Source organism: Protopterus annectens, chromosome 5.part1, assembly GCF_019279795.1.
Source record: "Protopterus annectens isolate FY-2018-M chromosome 5.part1, PAN1.0, whole genome shotgun sequence".
NCBI classification, from domain to species: domain Eukaryota; kingdom Metazoa; phylum Chordata; order Ceratodontiformes; family Protopteridae; genus Protopterus; species Protopterus annectens.
The window spans coordinates 382,119,321-382,131,844 of NC_056736.1; positions in this window are offsets into that span (position 1 = coordinate 382,119,321).

A 12,524-nucleotide genomic window follows, 5' to 3' on the forward strand; every position below is an offset into this window, starting at 1 on the left:
AACAGGGTGTATACACATCCCATGTACTGTGTGGCTACATGTCTCTGGCCATCCCCCATGGCCATGTGTGCACATGTGTTGGCCAAATGTGTGTGATGGCAATCTATCTCACATGTCTGTGTTGTCCCATATGACATACACCCATAGATGTCAGATATGTCACAATCCACAGGGCTATGCAGACAACGGGTTGTATGTTTGGTATGTGGGGTATAGGTCATGCAATAGTGTGACAATATTGCAGACAGAACACTACGTGTCTGGGACATGTCAGGTGGCACATCACAATGTGTGCACCCAATGCAGGGGCATATGACACAATGATGACACCTGTGGGCTGCCCATATCACAGCTCACTGTGTGGTACTGTGTGCATACCACACATGTTGTTCCAATGCATACTACATATGTCTCCATTGTAGAACACCTCCACCGTTGTATGCACAGCTGACCACACATGTGGTGGTGGTTTCAAGTCAGTGTATCATTTCATTTGTATATATTGCACATGGGTGGCCTGTGTGAATGATGGGTGATGCAACCTGTATATCGTGACTGGAACAAACATCAGGTGTGCAAGTGTTAACTGGCCACATGGCAAATAGATCTACACTGTAACATGCCTGATACTGATGACAGTCTCACCTGCAATGGACTCATGCCTGTGCAGCACGCCAGAGATACCTGTATAGGGGTGACACAGCAGTATGAACATTATCCATGACTGTATGACAGCCACAGTTTGCACTGTGCATGTGAACACATTCACCTGTGTAATAGCATATAGTATGCACATGTGTGCATACACAGCGTAGCATACTGTAGTATGCAGCATATGTGTCCACATACCTTGCATATGTTGTTACTTTACATAATGTACAGTGACACATGCAACTAAATGGGATATAATAGCCATATGTGCAGTACTGACTTACCAGGCAACTCCAGGCTCATTGGTTGGGAGACACCCACCTCCACGATGGCAGCTAGTGTTTGCGGATGCTGTTCCCTGGGTGTCCCCAGACTGGCCAGTAGCTCCTCGGTGTGTGTGTGAGTGGTGGCTGGGTTGGTGGCCCACCACCTGTTCCACCTTGTTCCCTGGCGATTGCAGTGGCACGCTGTTTTGCATGTCGTATCAAGTCCGTGCAGTGTCTGCGCACCTGCTGGTAGGTGCGGTTATGGCCACCCACATTGTTCACCCTCCTGCGTAGATCCTGCCACATGTCATCCCGCTGCTGGGCATGCTGTGGCATATGGCTGAACAACAAGTCATAGTTGTCATGGAGCTGTGGGATGAGGACATCATCCTCCTGGTGGCTGTATGCTGGGAGGCGTGTACGGGGCATTATCTGTAAGACATAATGATGGTGACAGGTCACAGTTTCAGAGATGTACAGAAATACTGCTGCACATACATTTCTATGACATCTACTACATCTGCACAGTTATCTTTGCAAAGCATCATGACACTGACACGACTGACGTGTTTGTGTCACACACGTCACACCCATTATGCATTGGATATCATCACCATATATGTGTGTCACCTCATTACAGTGTTCATACTCCATGTAAATGCTGTCTTGCTGTGGGCATGTCTATTTGCCTGCACTTGTGTTCTTACCTATCTGCACATGCCTGGATGTGTCCACGCTGACCTGGATGCTGTGTATATGTCACATATCAACACAGACACAGCTGTAATGGACTTGAGCAGTGACAATGCACACATACGCATGGGTACCTGTACATGCATGTGTTTTGCCATATACATCTACACAGCACTGTACAACTGTTCAACATCCTGCCACGGATTGGCTGTATTGCACATGTGATAGACATGGGACAATGGCTAGTCAGATGACATTCGCAGGGATGGTTATCAACCATAGCATGTGCGGGCATGGTTTCCAAGCTGTAACAGACAGTCATTATGCCACCGCAAGGTGCATCAGTGCCACATTACTGATCCAGTCAGTCGATAGTACATCTACCATGCGGCCATCACACCATGTATGACTGGGATGACATGTGCAGCTTTGATGGACAGGTTTGCATGGTATGGCGGGAGTATGCCACATATATGGCACAGGGATCTGTCCAGCCTGTGGCGATCCTAGTATTAGGACGGTGGCTGTCCATGACATATGTCTTATAGATCAGGATATGGACATGTAGCATGTCCATCATCATGGTGTAGCAAATGTCTTTCTGCAAGGTAGACAGCATGCTGCATAGTGGAGGTGAGGATTGTGAAGGCTGGTATCGCACATCCATGCATAGCCATTACCCCTTAAAGGTGGTATGTGATCCAATATTGGTCACCACAGTGCTGTATATGCCTGTCCAGTGATCTCCGTGCTCATGGATGGCACCCTGACATGACATGGGTACCTCATATGACTACCGAAGGGGCCTGGAGACGTCACCAAGTCGGGGGGTGCACTGCACAGCACCATCCCTTACACAGTGTCCATAATGTTGACCACAGCCTAGGTAGTAGTTTTTGGGTACAGGGATGTTCACCTAGTGGTGACAATGCTGGTATCATCCATCAGACTGTGCACATATGTCACACACCTCACCCACACAGCCCATTCTGTATGTTGCTCACAACACTGACACAGCTATACTGATAGGTCATGGCCATTCACAGCCTTACATACACAGATGCCTAACATTTGTCTGTGTGGTATGGGCTACAATGAGGGTGGGGTACAACACATTAACCCTGTTCTACTGTAGCTGTCACTGGTGTGATGTGCACATGTCACTCTTGCACCCTTTGTAGTTGTGAGTCTTTCAACAGGCCACTGGTGGAACACTCCTGTGACATACAAAGGTATTTTAATCAAACATCCGTGCTGTCTTGTACATCTGTACTGCTAACATCTACAGTGATACTGGTCCATGGACATGCACACCATACTCAGCAGGGTTATAGTGTGGTGCCACCCAAAATTTCTGTCATCACCACTTGTGGGTTGATATTATCCAACACCCTATCTGTATTGTATGGTCATGCTAGGCACTTGTTCAGAACTTGTGAGCATGTCATGAGCTACTGATTACTATAGCACCCATTCCACACCATTTCCCACAGGTACACTGGCTGTCCTACACTTCCCAGCTTGCTTATGGTACAACAGCTGTTGTACACACATAACGCACATATCCTGTGGGACATGGTTGTATATACAGGCATGTCCAACTGTCCCGTACCAGTACTACTGCCTGTCTATATGAGGGATATGTCGTACATATGGCAATAGAGCAATTGTCTCATGTACACATTCAATGCTCACTTCCCAACATACGACACTACAGCCTGTGGGGGATGCACTTCTGCAGCCGTGCTGGGGGCATAGCTCTCAAGTGTACCTCATTACGAGGAACTTACCTCATTTGGGGTCTTAAAAGGTGCATGTTCCTCAAGGTTCCACATTGAAAGGGTCTGTCACACATTCATTGTTGGAAATTGTTTACCTGCTAGCCATGGCTAAATAGATGGGAATCATATTAATTCATTAGAATATCTTTTTTATACTTAAAACCAGCCCATTTTAGCCATCATATGCCCTTCCTAGTTGAAGCTGTTAGTAAGCCAGTTGTACGTGTTCCACGTTTTGCCCATTTGTCACACATTATGAGGGCTAATGTTCCTCATTTTGGGGACAGGAGGTTGACAGCTATGGCTGGGGGTAATGCTGTCACCAACCCTGACTGCACCTGACAGTCATTTGGGGATGTGTAACATTCGCAACACACCCCACCTATCACATAGTCTCACATGATCTCCACCACTGGTCACACCTACGAGGACAACTTGTGCAGTACATCTCCATACTCAGTGTAGGCACCAGAGGTGACCCCATCATGGAAGACAACATCACCAACTTATAGCCCACAGACTCATGTGTGCCCATCACATACAGCCAATAGGGTGTTATAACATTCACAACACACCAGTCATAGGTGACTCTGTAGGGAGTCACACTGCAGTTCCACACAGCAGGCTACACAAGGCGATAGTCGCTTACATCTTGCTGTCGGGTTACTGCTTCTGCAACATAACCTATGCACCCATGCCACACCTCGCCAGGTACGATGTGACTGTCATTCTCCATGTTAGTGTGACTGCCCTGTGATGCCACTTCACAGACTACATGTGCAGGGACATGCAATAGCTCACCAGTCTTATAGCCCTGAGGGTGTGGGCCAAGCCCTGGGGAGCATTTTGCATTCGTCCGGACAAGATACCACTGTACAACGACCGACTGTGTCACTTCAACAGTTGCCTATGCTCCTATTGTCATTCCACAGGCATCTGGTATCTGTCCGCTTTGACTGACCTTGTCAAACACAATGCTGTGACACAGATGACTTGCACCTGTCAGACCTGGGAGTACAGCTCACATGTAAGGCTCTTGCTGCTTCTATACTGCCTGTCTTGCACCGGTTCCAATAACTGTCACCTGCAGAACGGGAACTGGCAAGCACGACATGGGGTCATGTGACACAATGCTTGCATCTTCCTCTGTGACGCACGCAGGCAAGGCACACCTTATAATGCACCACTCAAACATCTCTGCAGTGACTGGGACCTGCCTCTAGGCTCTGCAGAGCACACCTGCAATGACAGGTTATAGACAGACCATACCTTTCAGGCACATACCTGGATCGGCACACCCACAGCTGAGGGGTTCCCATATCCCACTATGTTGTGCACACATCCTGGCTAGTTACTTAGCACAATGCATCAGAGGTGCTCCACGTGCAACTAACTGTGTCCGGGACCGCTATACACATTGTAACAAGCTACAGAGTCAACATCATACCCCACGGTTAACATACCTTATTTGTTGGTATATTGGACAGTGGGCCCCAGACAGCTACTACTGATGTGTGACTGACACTACCCCACACTTAACTGGGATAGCCACTCATGTACCGACACATCCATGAGTCATAACCTCCGCTCTGCTGGATCAACCCATACACACCACCTCCAAGACCTACATTAACCTTGACATGGACACTACCACCATGTGACTGGTGTTACACACCTGGGGTTATCCCCTCATTGGTGGATTCCGAACATATGCTGATCAACCTTGTTAGCCACATCCCGGCACCACACCCATCACAGCATACACAGTACATGAGTACTACAACACCTACTACAGACGTCTGCTGACAGCAGTTGTTAACGTCATGACACCCATGCAGATGGACAATGCACATACAAATGCTGAAACATACCCCAGTGCACTTCATTAGCATGTACACAACTGCATGGATCATGCTATTCCACACAGAACCATGATGGTACACACCAGATAACAGACGCCACTCTGGTGGTCATGTTCCATGGACATATGATGTACAACAACAGGTGTAGGCTGTTGCACAGTGATGTACATTCCCATGGGTGGGGTGGCTCACTGGTCAGCCGTGGTAGGGCCACAGGGTCCCTCATCACATACTCCAAGACTAGCTACGTAAACATGACTGCTACACATTCCGGGGTGTACCACCAGGCATTATGGTGGTATACCCACATCTGCTGTCACATACAACAGTCACTCAGGAACATTACAGACCCAGGTGATGTTGGCAACATGCTGGAGGATGGATTCAATCCTAACATTACACCCTCTCACTCACTACAGGGCCACAGTCCATACAGGAACATTGTGGTGTCCCTATGGTCACACCTACACAGTACTGACCTGCACTCTATATGTCCTGGGACACTGGCCCCATGTCATCTTCCAACGTCCCAGGCTGTGATGTCCACCAACCTCTGAATGACATGTCTCCCCACTAGGCCACCATATTCAGTAATAGCCTTGTTTCAAACATTGTAGCCCCTGAATGGCACACAGCAGCATTTATCACACTACACACAGGTGGTACCACAATGCACGAGTGAGACTATAGTCCTACACACCTGTCTGGACTGTTCTGCATGGCTATGGGGCACATCATCAAGGACGTCATTCACAGAGACATTGTTGGGCTCCAGTCCTTTGCTGCCACCCGGGATGGGCTTGTTAAGGCCAGAGCATGGCCCCTACACATGGTGGACTCCTTTCATACAGTTACCAGGGCAGTTGCTGATGGTACGGGAGTCCACACATCCTACATTGTCCTCTCATTGCCTTTCAGCACCATTCTCCATTCTGGTATTGACAACATACCCATCCACCTGCACATCGTACCCTATGTCTCAGGATGTTATGCAATGTGTCTCATGGACAGGACACACACAGTGAGGCCAGCATACCATAGTACCTACTACATGTCAGGTACATTTGGCATACCACAGTCCTCAGTCATAGGGCCCCTCATGTTCAGTATATGCTTCCCTGCGGTACAGGCTAGCACAGGGGACTTTCCCTGCCTAGCATTCAAACCCCTGCATACAAAGCACCATGATTGCTCCACCAGCTGATACTGACTCCATCCATATGGGTGTCGCTGTGACAGATACATGATATGACTATCATGGCGTCAAGCTGCATGACACAAGGTGCATGCACATCACCTTTGCATTACACCATTCACCCACTGACTATCACAAGGGTGGTAGTCCCCTACATACATATCACATTGTACATGTTTGCAGTACACACATATGTCACACCCACTCCTGTGGTTACCGTATTGCCACTGTGGCGTGGATATCCTTCTACATGGCCACACCTATCTGTACTGGGTGTGTAGCTGGTACATAGACACCCATTGTACCTCTGAACTCAAGACTTCTACACACATTCAAGGGTACACCAACCCATTTAGGGTATACCTTACACAACAGCTACAGCTTTACATACCACAACATTAACACGCGATGACGTTTACTGAGCTACGACAGTTTAAGTATGCGGCTGCACTACGGACACCACATCTGTACACATTTGCATACTACATACTCAGGAGTGACCTCTGCTGATCAGACAGGGCCCATGTCCACAACATTATTAATGGATATACTCCTCATAAGCGACATAAGCAAAAGCTACTGTGAGCAACATGCTCATGGATATGTGCACACACGCCACAATGAGTGGGATGTGCTTGAGGGTTACATTCCCAAACCGGACACTCACCATGCTTTGGAACATAAGTCCTATGTACATCACGCAGGGACACTCAGAAGCACTGTTCATGTGATACCTCCCTTGGTGGTTGGGAGACACATGTAGGCCTGGGATCACTGCAGTGGCTGTACTGTGCAGAGGTGCAGGTGACACATGGCTCTGCTGTTCACAGAACACTACCCTAGAGAGCTGCCACTAGTGTGAACACTGTAGTTTTGCTTACACATGGACTTGCCAGACTGCATAGTACCCCACTATGCACCTGTGAAGCTATTACATGTCCTTTGTGCATGGTTACTTCGTAGCCCTTTCATTTATATTAGCTATCATGCTATTACAATGTCCCATGCCTACAAGCCATATGTATCCTGTTATTGTACATGCCAATAGACGATACCTGTGGTATGCATGATATGCCTGTTATGCTGTGTAGAATATCTGTCATATCTACCTACAATACTATACATTACACATATTTCACATAGTATCCCATAATGCAAAGCATACTTGCACAGAGGACCACCTTAGATATGTCATTACCGTTATATGCCCATACACATGCGTGCTGTGACAGTATATCAACATATACTATCCCCTGCTATGGCACGTCCTTGTTGGGCATACCCTACCACTGACGGCGGGTTGTATGGAATTGTTCTGTTTAACGCCCTCATGTAGCATCCCTTGTGGTGTCTGTGCTGTGTACCTTGTGTCCCACTGCTGGACGCACAGTTCCTACAAGCTTTAGTATGCTCAGCAAGACATCACTACATAAATACCTTTTCCCACTTTATGCATTGCGGACACGTTTAATTAATGCAAACCAGGCTATACATACAGTAAAACTAATTAATACAGATCATGCTATACATAACCTTACATATCGGGTGTTCTACATACCTTGTTATCGTTACAGCGTTTCGTTTCTATCTCTCTCACAGTTTTTCAACTGCTATTCGGTATGAGCATACAGTTTGAATGTCTGGCAAGTCATCCTTGTATACGTCGATACCTGTAACGTGTGGATTCATCCCACCAATTGGTGTTCCTGAGTGACTAATTACTTGCATATCAGCTGTGCAGCTACTTCATTCGCCAATTACGCGGCAACAGTGGGGTATAATTGAATTCTCCACTTGGGCGTTGCCTATTTGCCCTACCTTCAGGGAGACAGTCTGTATTGTGTTTTGTTATCTGTAATTGCAACTGCTATGCATGGAGACAAGTATACTTTGGATTCATGTCCCCCGTGGATTGTGTGTGACAGGTAGAGTATTTGGTTCAACATGTGGGTGTACCTGTCATCCCAACGTCTGATAACGGACTATTGCAAACAAAACCTGTAGCATGGCTGTTTGTTCCATTATACAATGCCTGCAATTTTGCATGACGCCTTTAATTGTGTCTCTCACATGGTATGTTGAGGGTTCTGCAGATGTAATTGACTGACTGGATGTTTGTGCTGCTATTACAGTCTGTATTGCTTTAGTTTCTAGTGTAGGGGATGTCGGTGGGTGTACATAGCATATACAGGTTTGTGGGCCTTGCATTTCTACATATTCCATATATATGTGTGTGGGCTCCATCCCTAATTAGAGAGCTAACAGTTAGTAGACTTATGTTACAGGATTGTACGTTGGGCCATTGTTAATTGGTTTCTATATCGTCTGCAGGCGAGCTTGCTACTTGTATACCTCCGTAATTGCAGCGATATATCAAGGGATATGTGTAAGTGACAGCTATCCCTTGTATTTCTGTCCCAGATATTTGCAGTTATTGCGGTTGTGTTGGTAAAAGAGCCTGTTTGCCATGGGTTGCCACCTTTTCATATGGTCATTGTTGGACACTTGCGGGACACACAGCGGTGTTTACAGGCCAACACGTAGCCACGGTAAGTACACAGGTTAGCACATACTTTTATCCTCAATACATACCTATTGTTGTGGGACTTTGGCTGCTTATCATATTGCATGTAACATTTACGTTTCTTACATACAGGCATAACTATTAAATACAACTATTTCATTATATATGGGACATATTAATGTCCTACCATCTCGGACATTTGCCCTTTGTACTGTTTTATGTCAGGACACACCTGCCCAGGGTGGGGCTGTCCCTCCTACTGTGGGACAGGTAGCAACCGTATGCCTACGGCTAGCTATACCCACACCTACCGCACTGATCTACCTCTGACTTGGCACTAACAAACACATGTTGTGGACACACACACACATTACAGTCACACGGAGATGCACACGGCACCCTCAATGCACACATACACAGACTACGGCACTCACAAACACAGTTGAACACAGTACCTACGTGGACCGCAACACTGGCAGCAGTGACTAAATGTCCCTTCATATCATCATACTATTACTCGCAGCTGTACTGTTCCGGTATTTTGTTCTATCGGTCTTTCAGCCTCGTGGTTATGCATGTCAGTATGTTACACATTCCATACTTGGTGGTATCCTATTTATTTGTACCTCCAAGGTGTTATGAATGTCGTTGAACTATCTATTATATTTGCAGATATCGCTGAATCCATCTATATCAACATATATCACTCTATTGCCCTTTCTATCTGTATTATATATATGCATATGTGTACATATATATATATATATATATATATATATATATATATATATATATATATATATATATATATATATATATATATATATATATATATATATATATATATATATATATACATATATATATATATATATATATATATATATATATATATATCTGGCGGGGAACGTGACAGGCACACAGCACCACCATATGCTGTAAGGCTCATGTACTGTTCAGGTGTTGGCATTCCATGTTCCACTAGCTGTTGTGTGTACAATGTTTGAGGGCTGCCTATGTAGGAGTCACACAGTGGGCCACCTATACATTACAATTTACAGGTGATCATGTTTGTGTGCCATCCATTTTACTGTGTGTGCAGGTGGAGAGGTGTCAGTCCGTAGGGGCCTACACTGTCAGAGTATGTGCTATACGTTCCCTCTTTGCCAAGGCGTAGGCATATTGGGCATGCCTCCGTCTGCCTACTGGGGCTGGCACAGTGTGTTCATGGTCTGAATCCCTCTGTGCCTGTAATGGCCTTGGCAATTGTGGTGGGCTATGAGGGCCTTCACCATTTTGTCCCTGCTGCAGCTGCTTCCGCAGGATCATATTATGTAGCATGGCACATACTATGACGATGTGGGCACACGTGCCTGAAGAGTACTGCAAGGCTCCACCAGATGTATCCAAGCACCAGAACTGTGATTTCAGCATCCCGAACACACGCTCTATGATGATTCTGGTTTGTGCGTGTGCCTCATTATGGCGTTCTTGCATGGGTGTGTGTGCATTTCTGATGGGAGTCATCATCCACGGCTCGAGTGCATAGCCAGCATCCCCCACAAGATGGCCATGTGGGATGTCCCCCTGACAAATACCTGATACAGCTGTGAGGCATGCCAGATATGGGAGTCATGGTAGCTTCCAGGGCTGCCAGCACACACATCCATGATAATGCCCTGGGCATTGCACATGACCTGGCAGTTGATGGAGTGGAATCCCTTGCAGTTTATGTAGCGCCTACCATGCTCACCAGGTGGTGACTTGATTTGTATGTGCGTGCAGTCTATCGCACCCAGTACCTCCGGGTAGTGTGCCACATGGTGGAAGTGGCGCATATTGCTAACCAACTCCTCCTGAGTTCGGGGGAAGTATATCTGCTCATTGGCATGTGGTAACATGGCATCCAGGAACTGGTGTAGTACCCTGGATGCTGATGCCTGTGAGATACCCATTATATCTCCAGTTGGCCTTTGAAAGGTACCTGTGGCCAGTATTCGCAGTCTTACACATACCTTCATGTCCACTGGGATGGGTTCCCCTCTGTTGTTTCTGGTTCTCAGGCGTGGCCGGCACAGCTACAATATTTGCTGTAAGATGTCCCTGTCCACCCTGTAATGCTTTACTATCTCCAGGTCATGTAGCCCCTGGTAGGTTACCCTTGGTCTGAACACTCCTTCTCCTCCAAGGCCTGCGGTGGTTGTCGGCATCATCCTCCACAACACCGTCAGTCTCTAACACATACTGATGAATCACAGCTATGGCAGCTCCCAACATGTACATCTTAAAAGTTCCCCGTGTGTTTACACCTATGGTGCAGTGTTTGGGAATACACAGGTGTGTGTAGGGTGCTTTCACACTTTATACTATTGTGCTGTGAACACCGATGATGTCATAGGGTGTGTATGTACGATCGTAGCTACAGGGTATCTTATGTGTTTTACTGCCAGAACTAGAACTACTATTGTGGTGCCTTTGGTGTTGAATTACATTTGGCTGCTGTGGATTACCTCTTGACCTTCCCTTTACATTTCTGCACGTTGCACCTACCATTTTCTGGCGTGCATCCTGCAGCCTACTTTCATTTGTACTTTCCTGGACCTAGCGTATCTTGCGTTATGTGTGCTACTCCCTGTCTGCTGTCGGTTTGCTTTGCTCTGCTGTGTCAGGTCTCCTATCTTTGCAATCCAATACCTCCCCTCCTTTCTTTGTATTCCAATGCCTCCCCTATCCTGTTTTGCAGGTTTCTGCAAGCAGACTTGTCAGCTGCCGTCGATTGGCCATCGTGGGTTGATTGGTGTTGATTGCTCATTAGTACTCCAATTACCCTACTTCAGTATTTCCTTCTTTTCTTCCCCTGACCTTCCTGTTTGTGCTATTGTTCGCGGCGCGTGCGTCCGATTACTGGGTTTCGGGCTCGTTTTCATCCCCGTACACATGCGCTTTTGGGCACCATGTGTGCTCTCAGCTAAACGATTCTATACCTTCCTCCCCACCCCTGTCCTGCAGCTTTGCTTAGCAACGGACAGGCCAGAATTGCATTGCTCCAATGTGCTTACTGCTACGGTGGCACACCCCTCTGCTGATGTCATGTATCTCCTCTGAGCCACTTCTCGGTGTTATACCGCTGCGCCGTATGGTACAACCTTCATCCGGCAGGACATTTGCGATTCAGTATTATCTGCCTCATTTGCATGGCATTGACTACTAATTCATAGTTACCGCGCCGGACACTATCGCAGGCCCTTAGCAACCCTTGCACCTTGGTTGTGGTGTTCCATGCCTACCATTGTGTATTATGCTGTAAACCTGATTTCATTACGTTGCGATTTTATGACATTTTTATATTATTTCTTTATGTTACAGCTTCCGCACACATGTCCTGCGGTTGTGCTGTGCGTTACTGTGGACATGACATTAAATGTTGTTATTTACGTGTTGTGCATCTTTTCTTATGCCATTGGCTGTGTATTTCACCATTGGCATATGTTAACGTTGTGATACCTGGGTCTGGCCCGCTTCCATAGCTCCAATGTTCTGTTTGGGAAAATG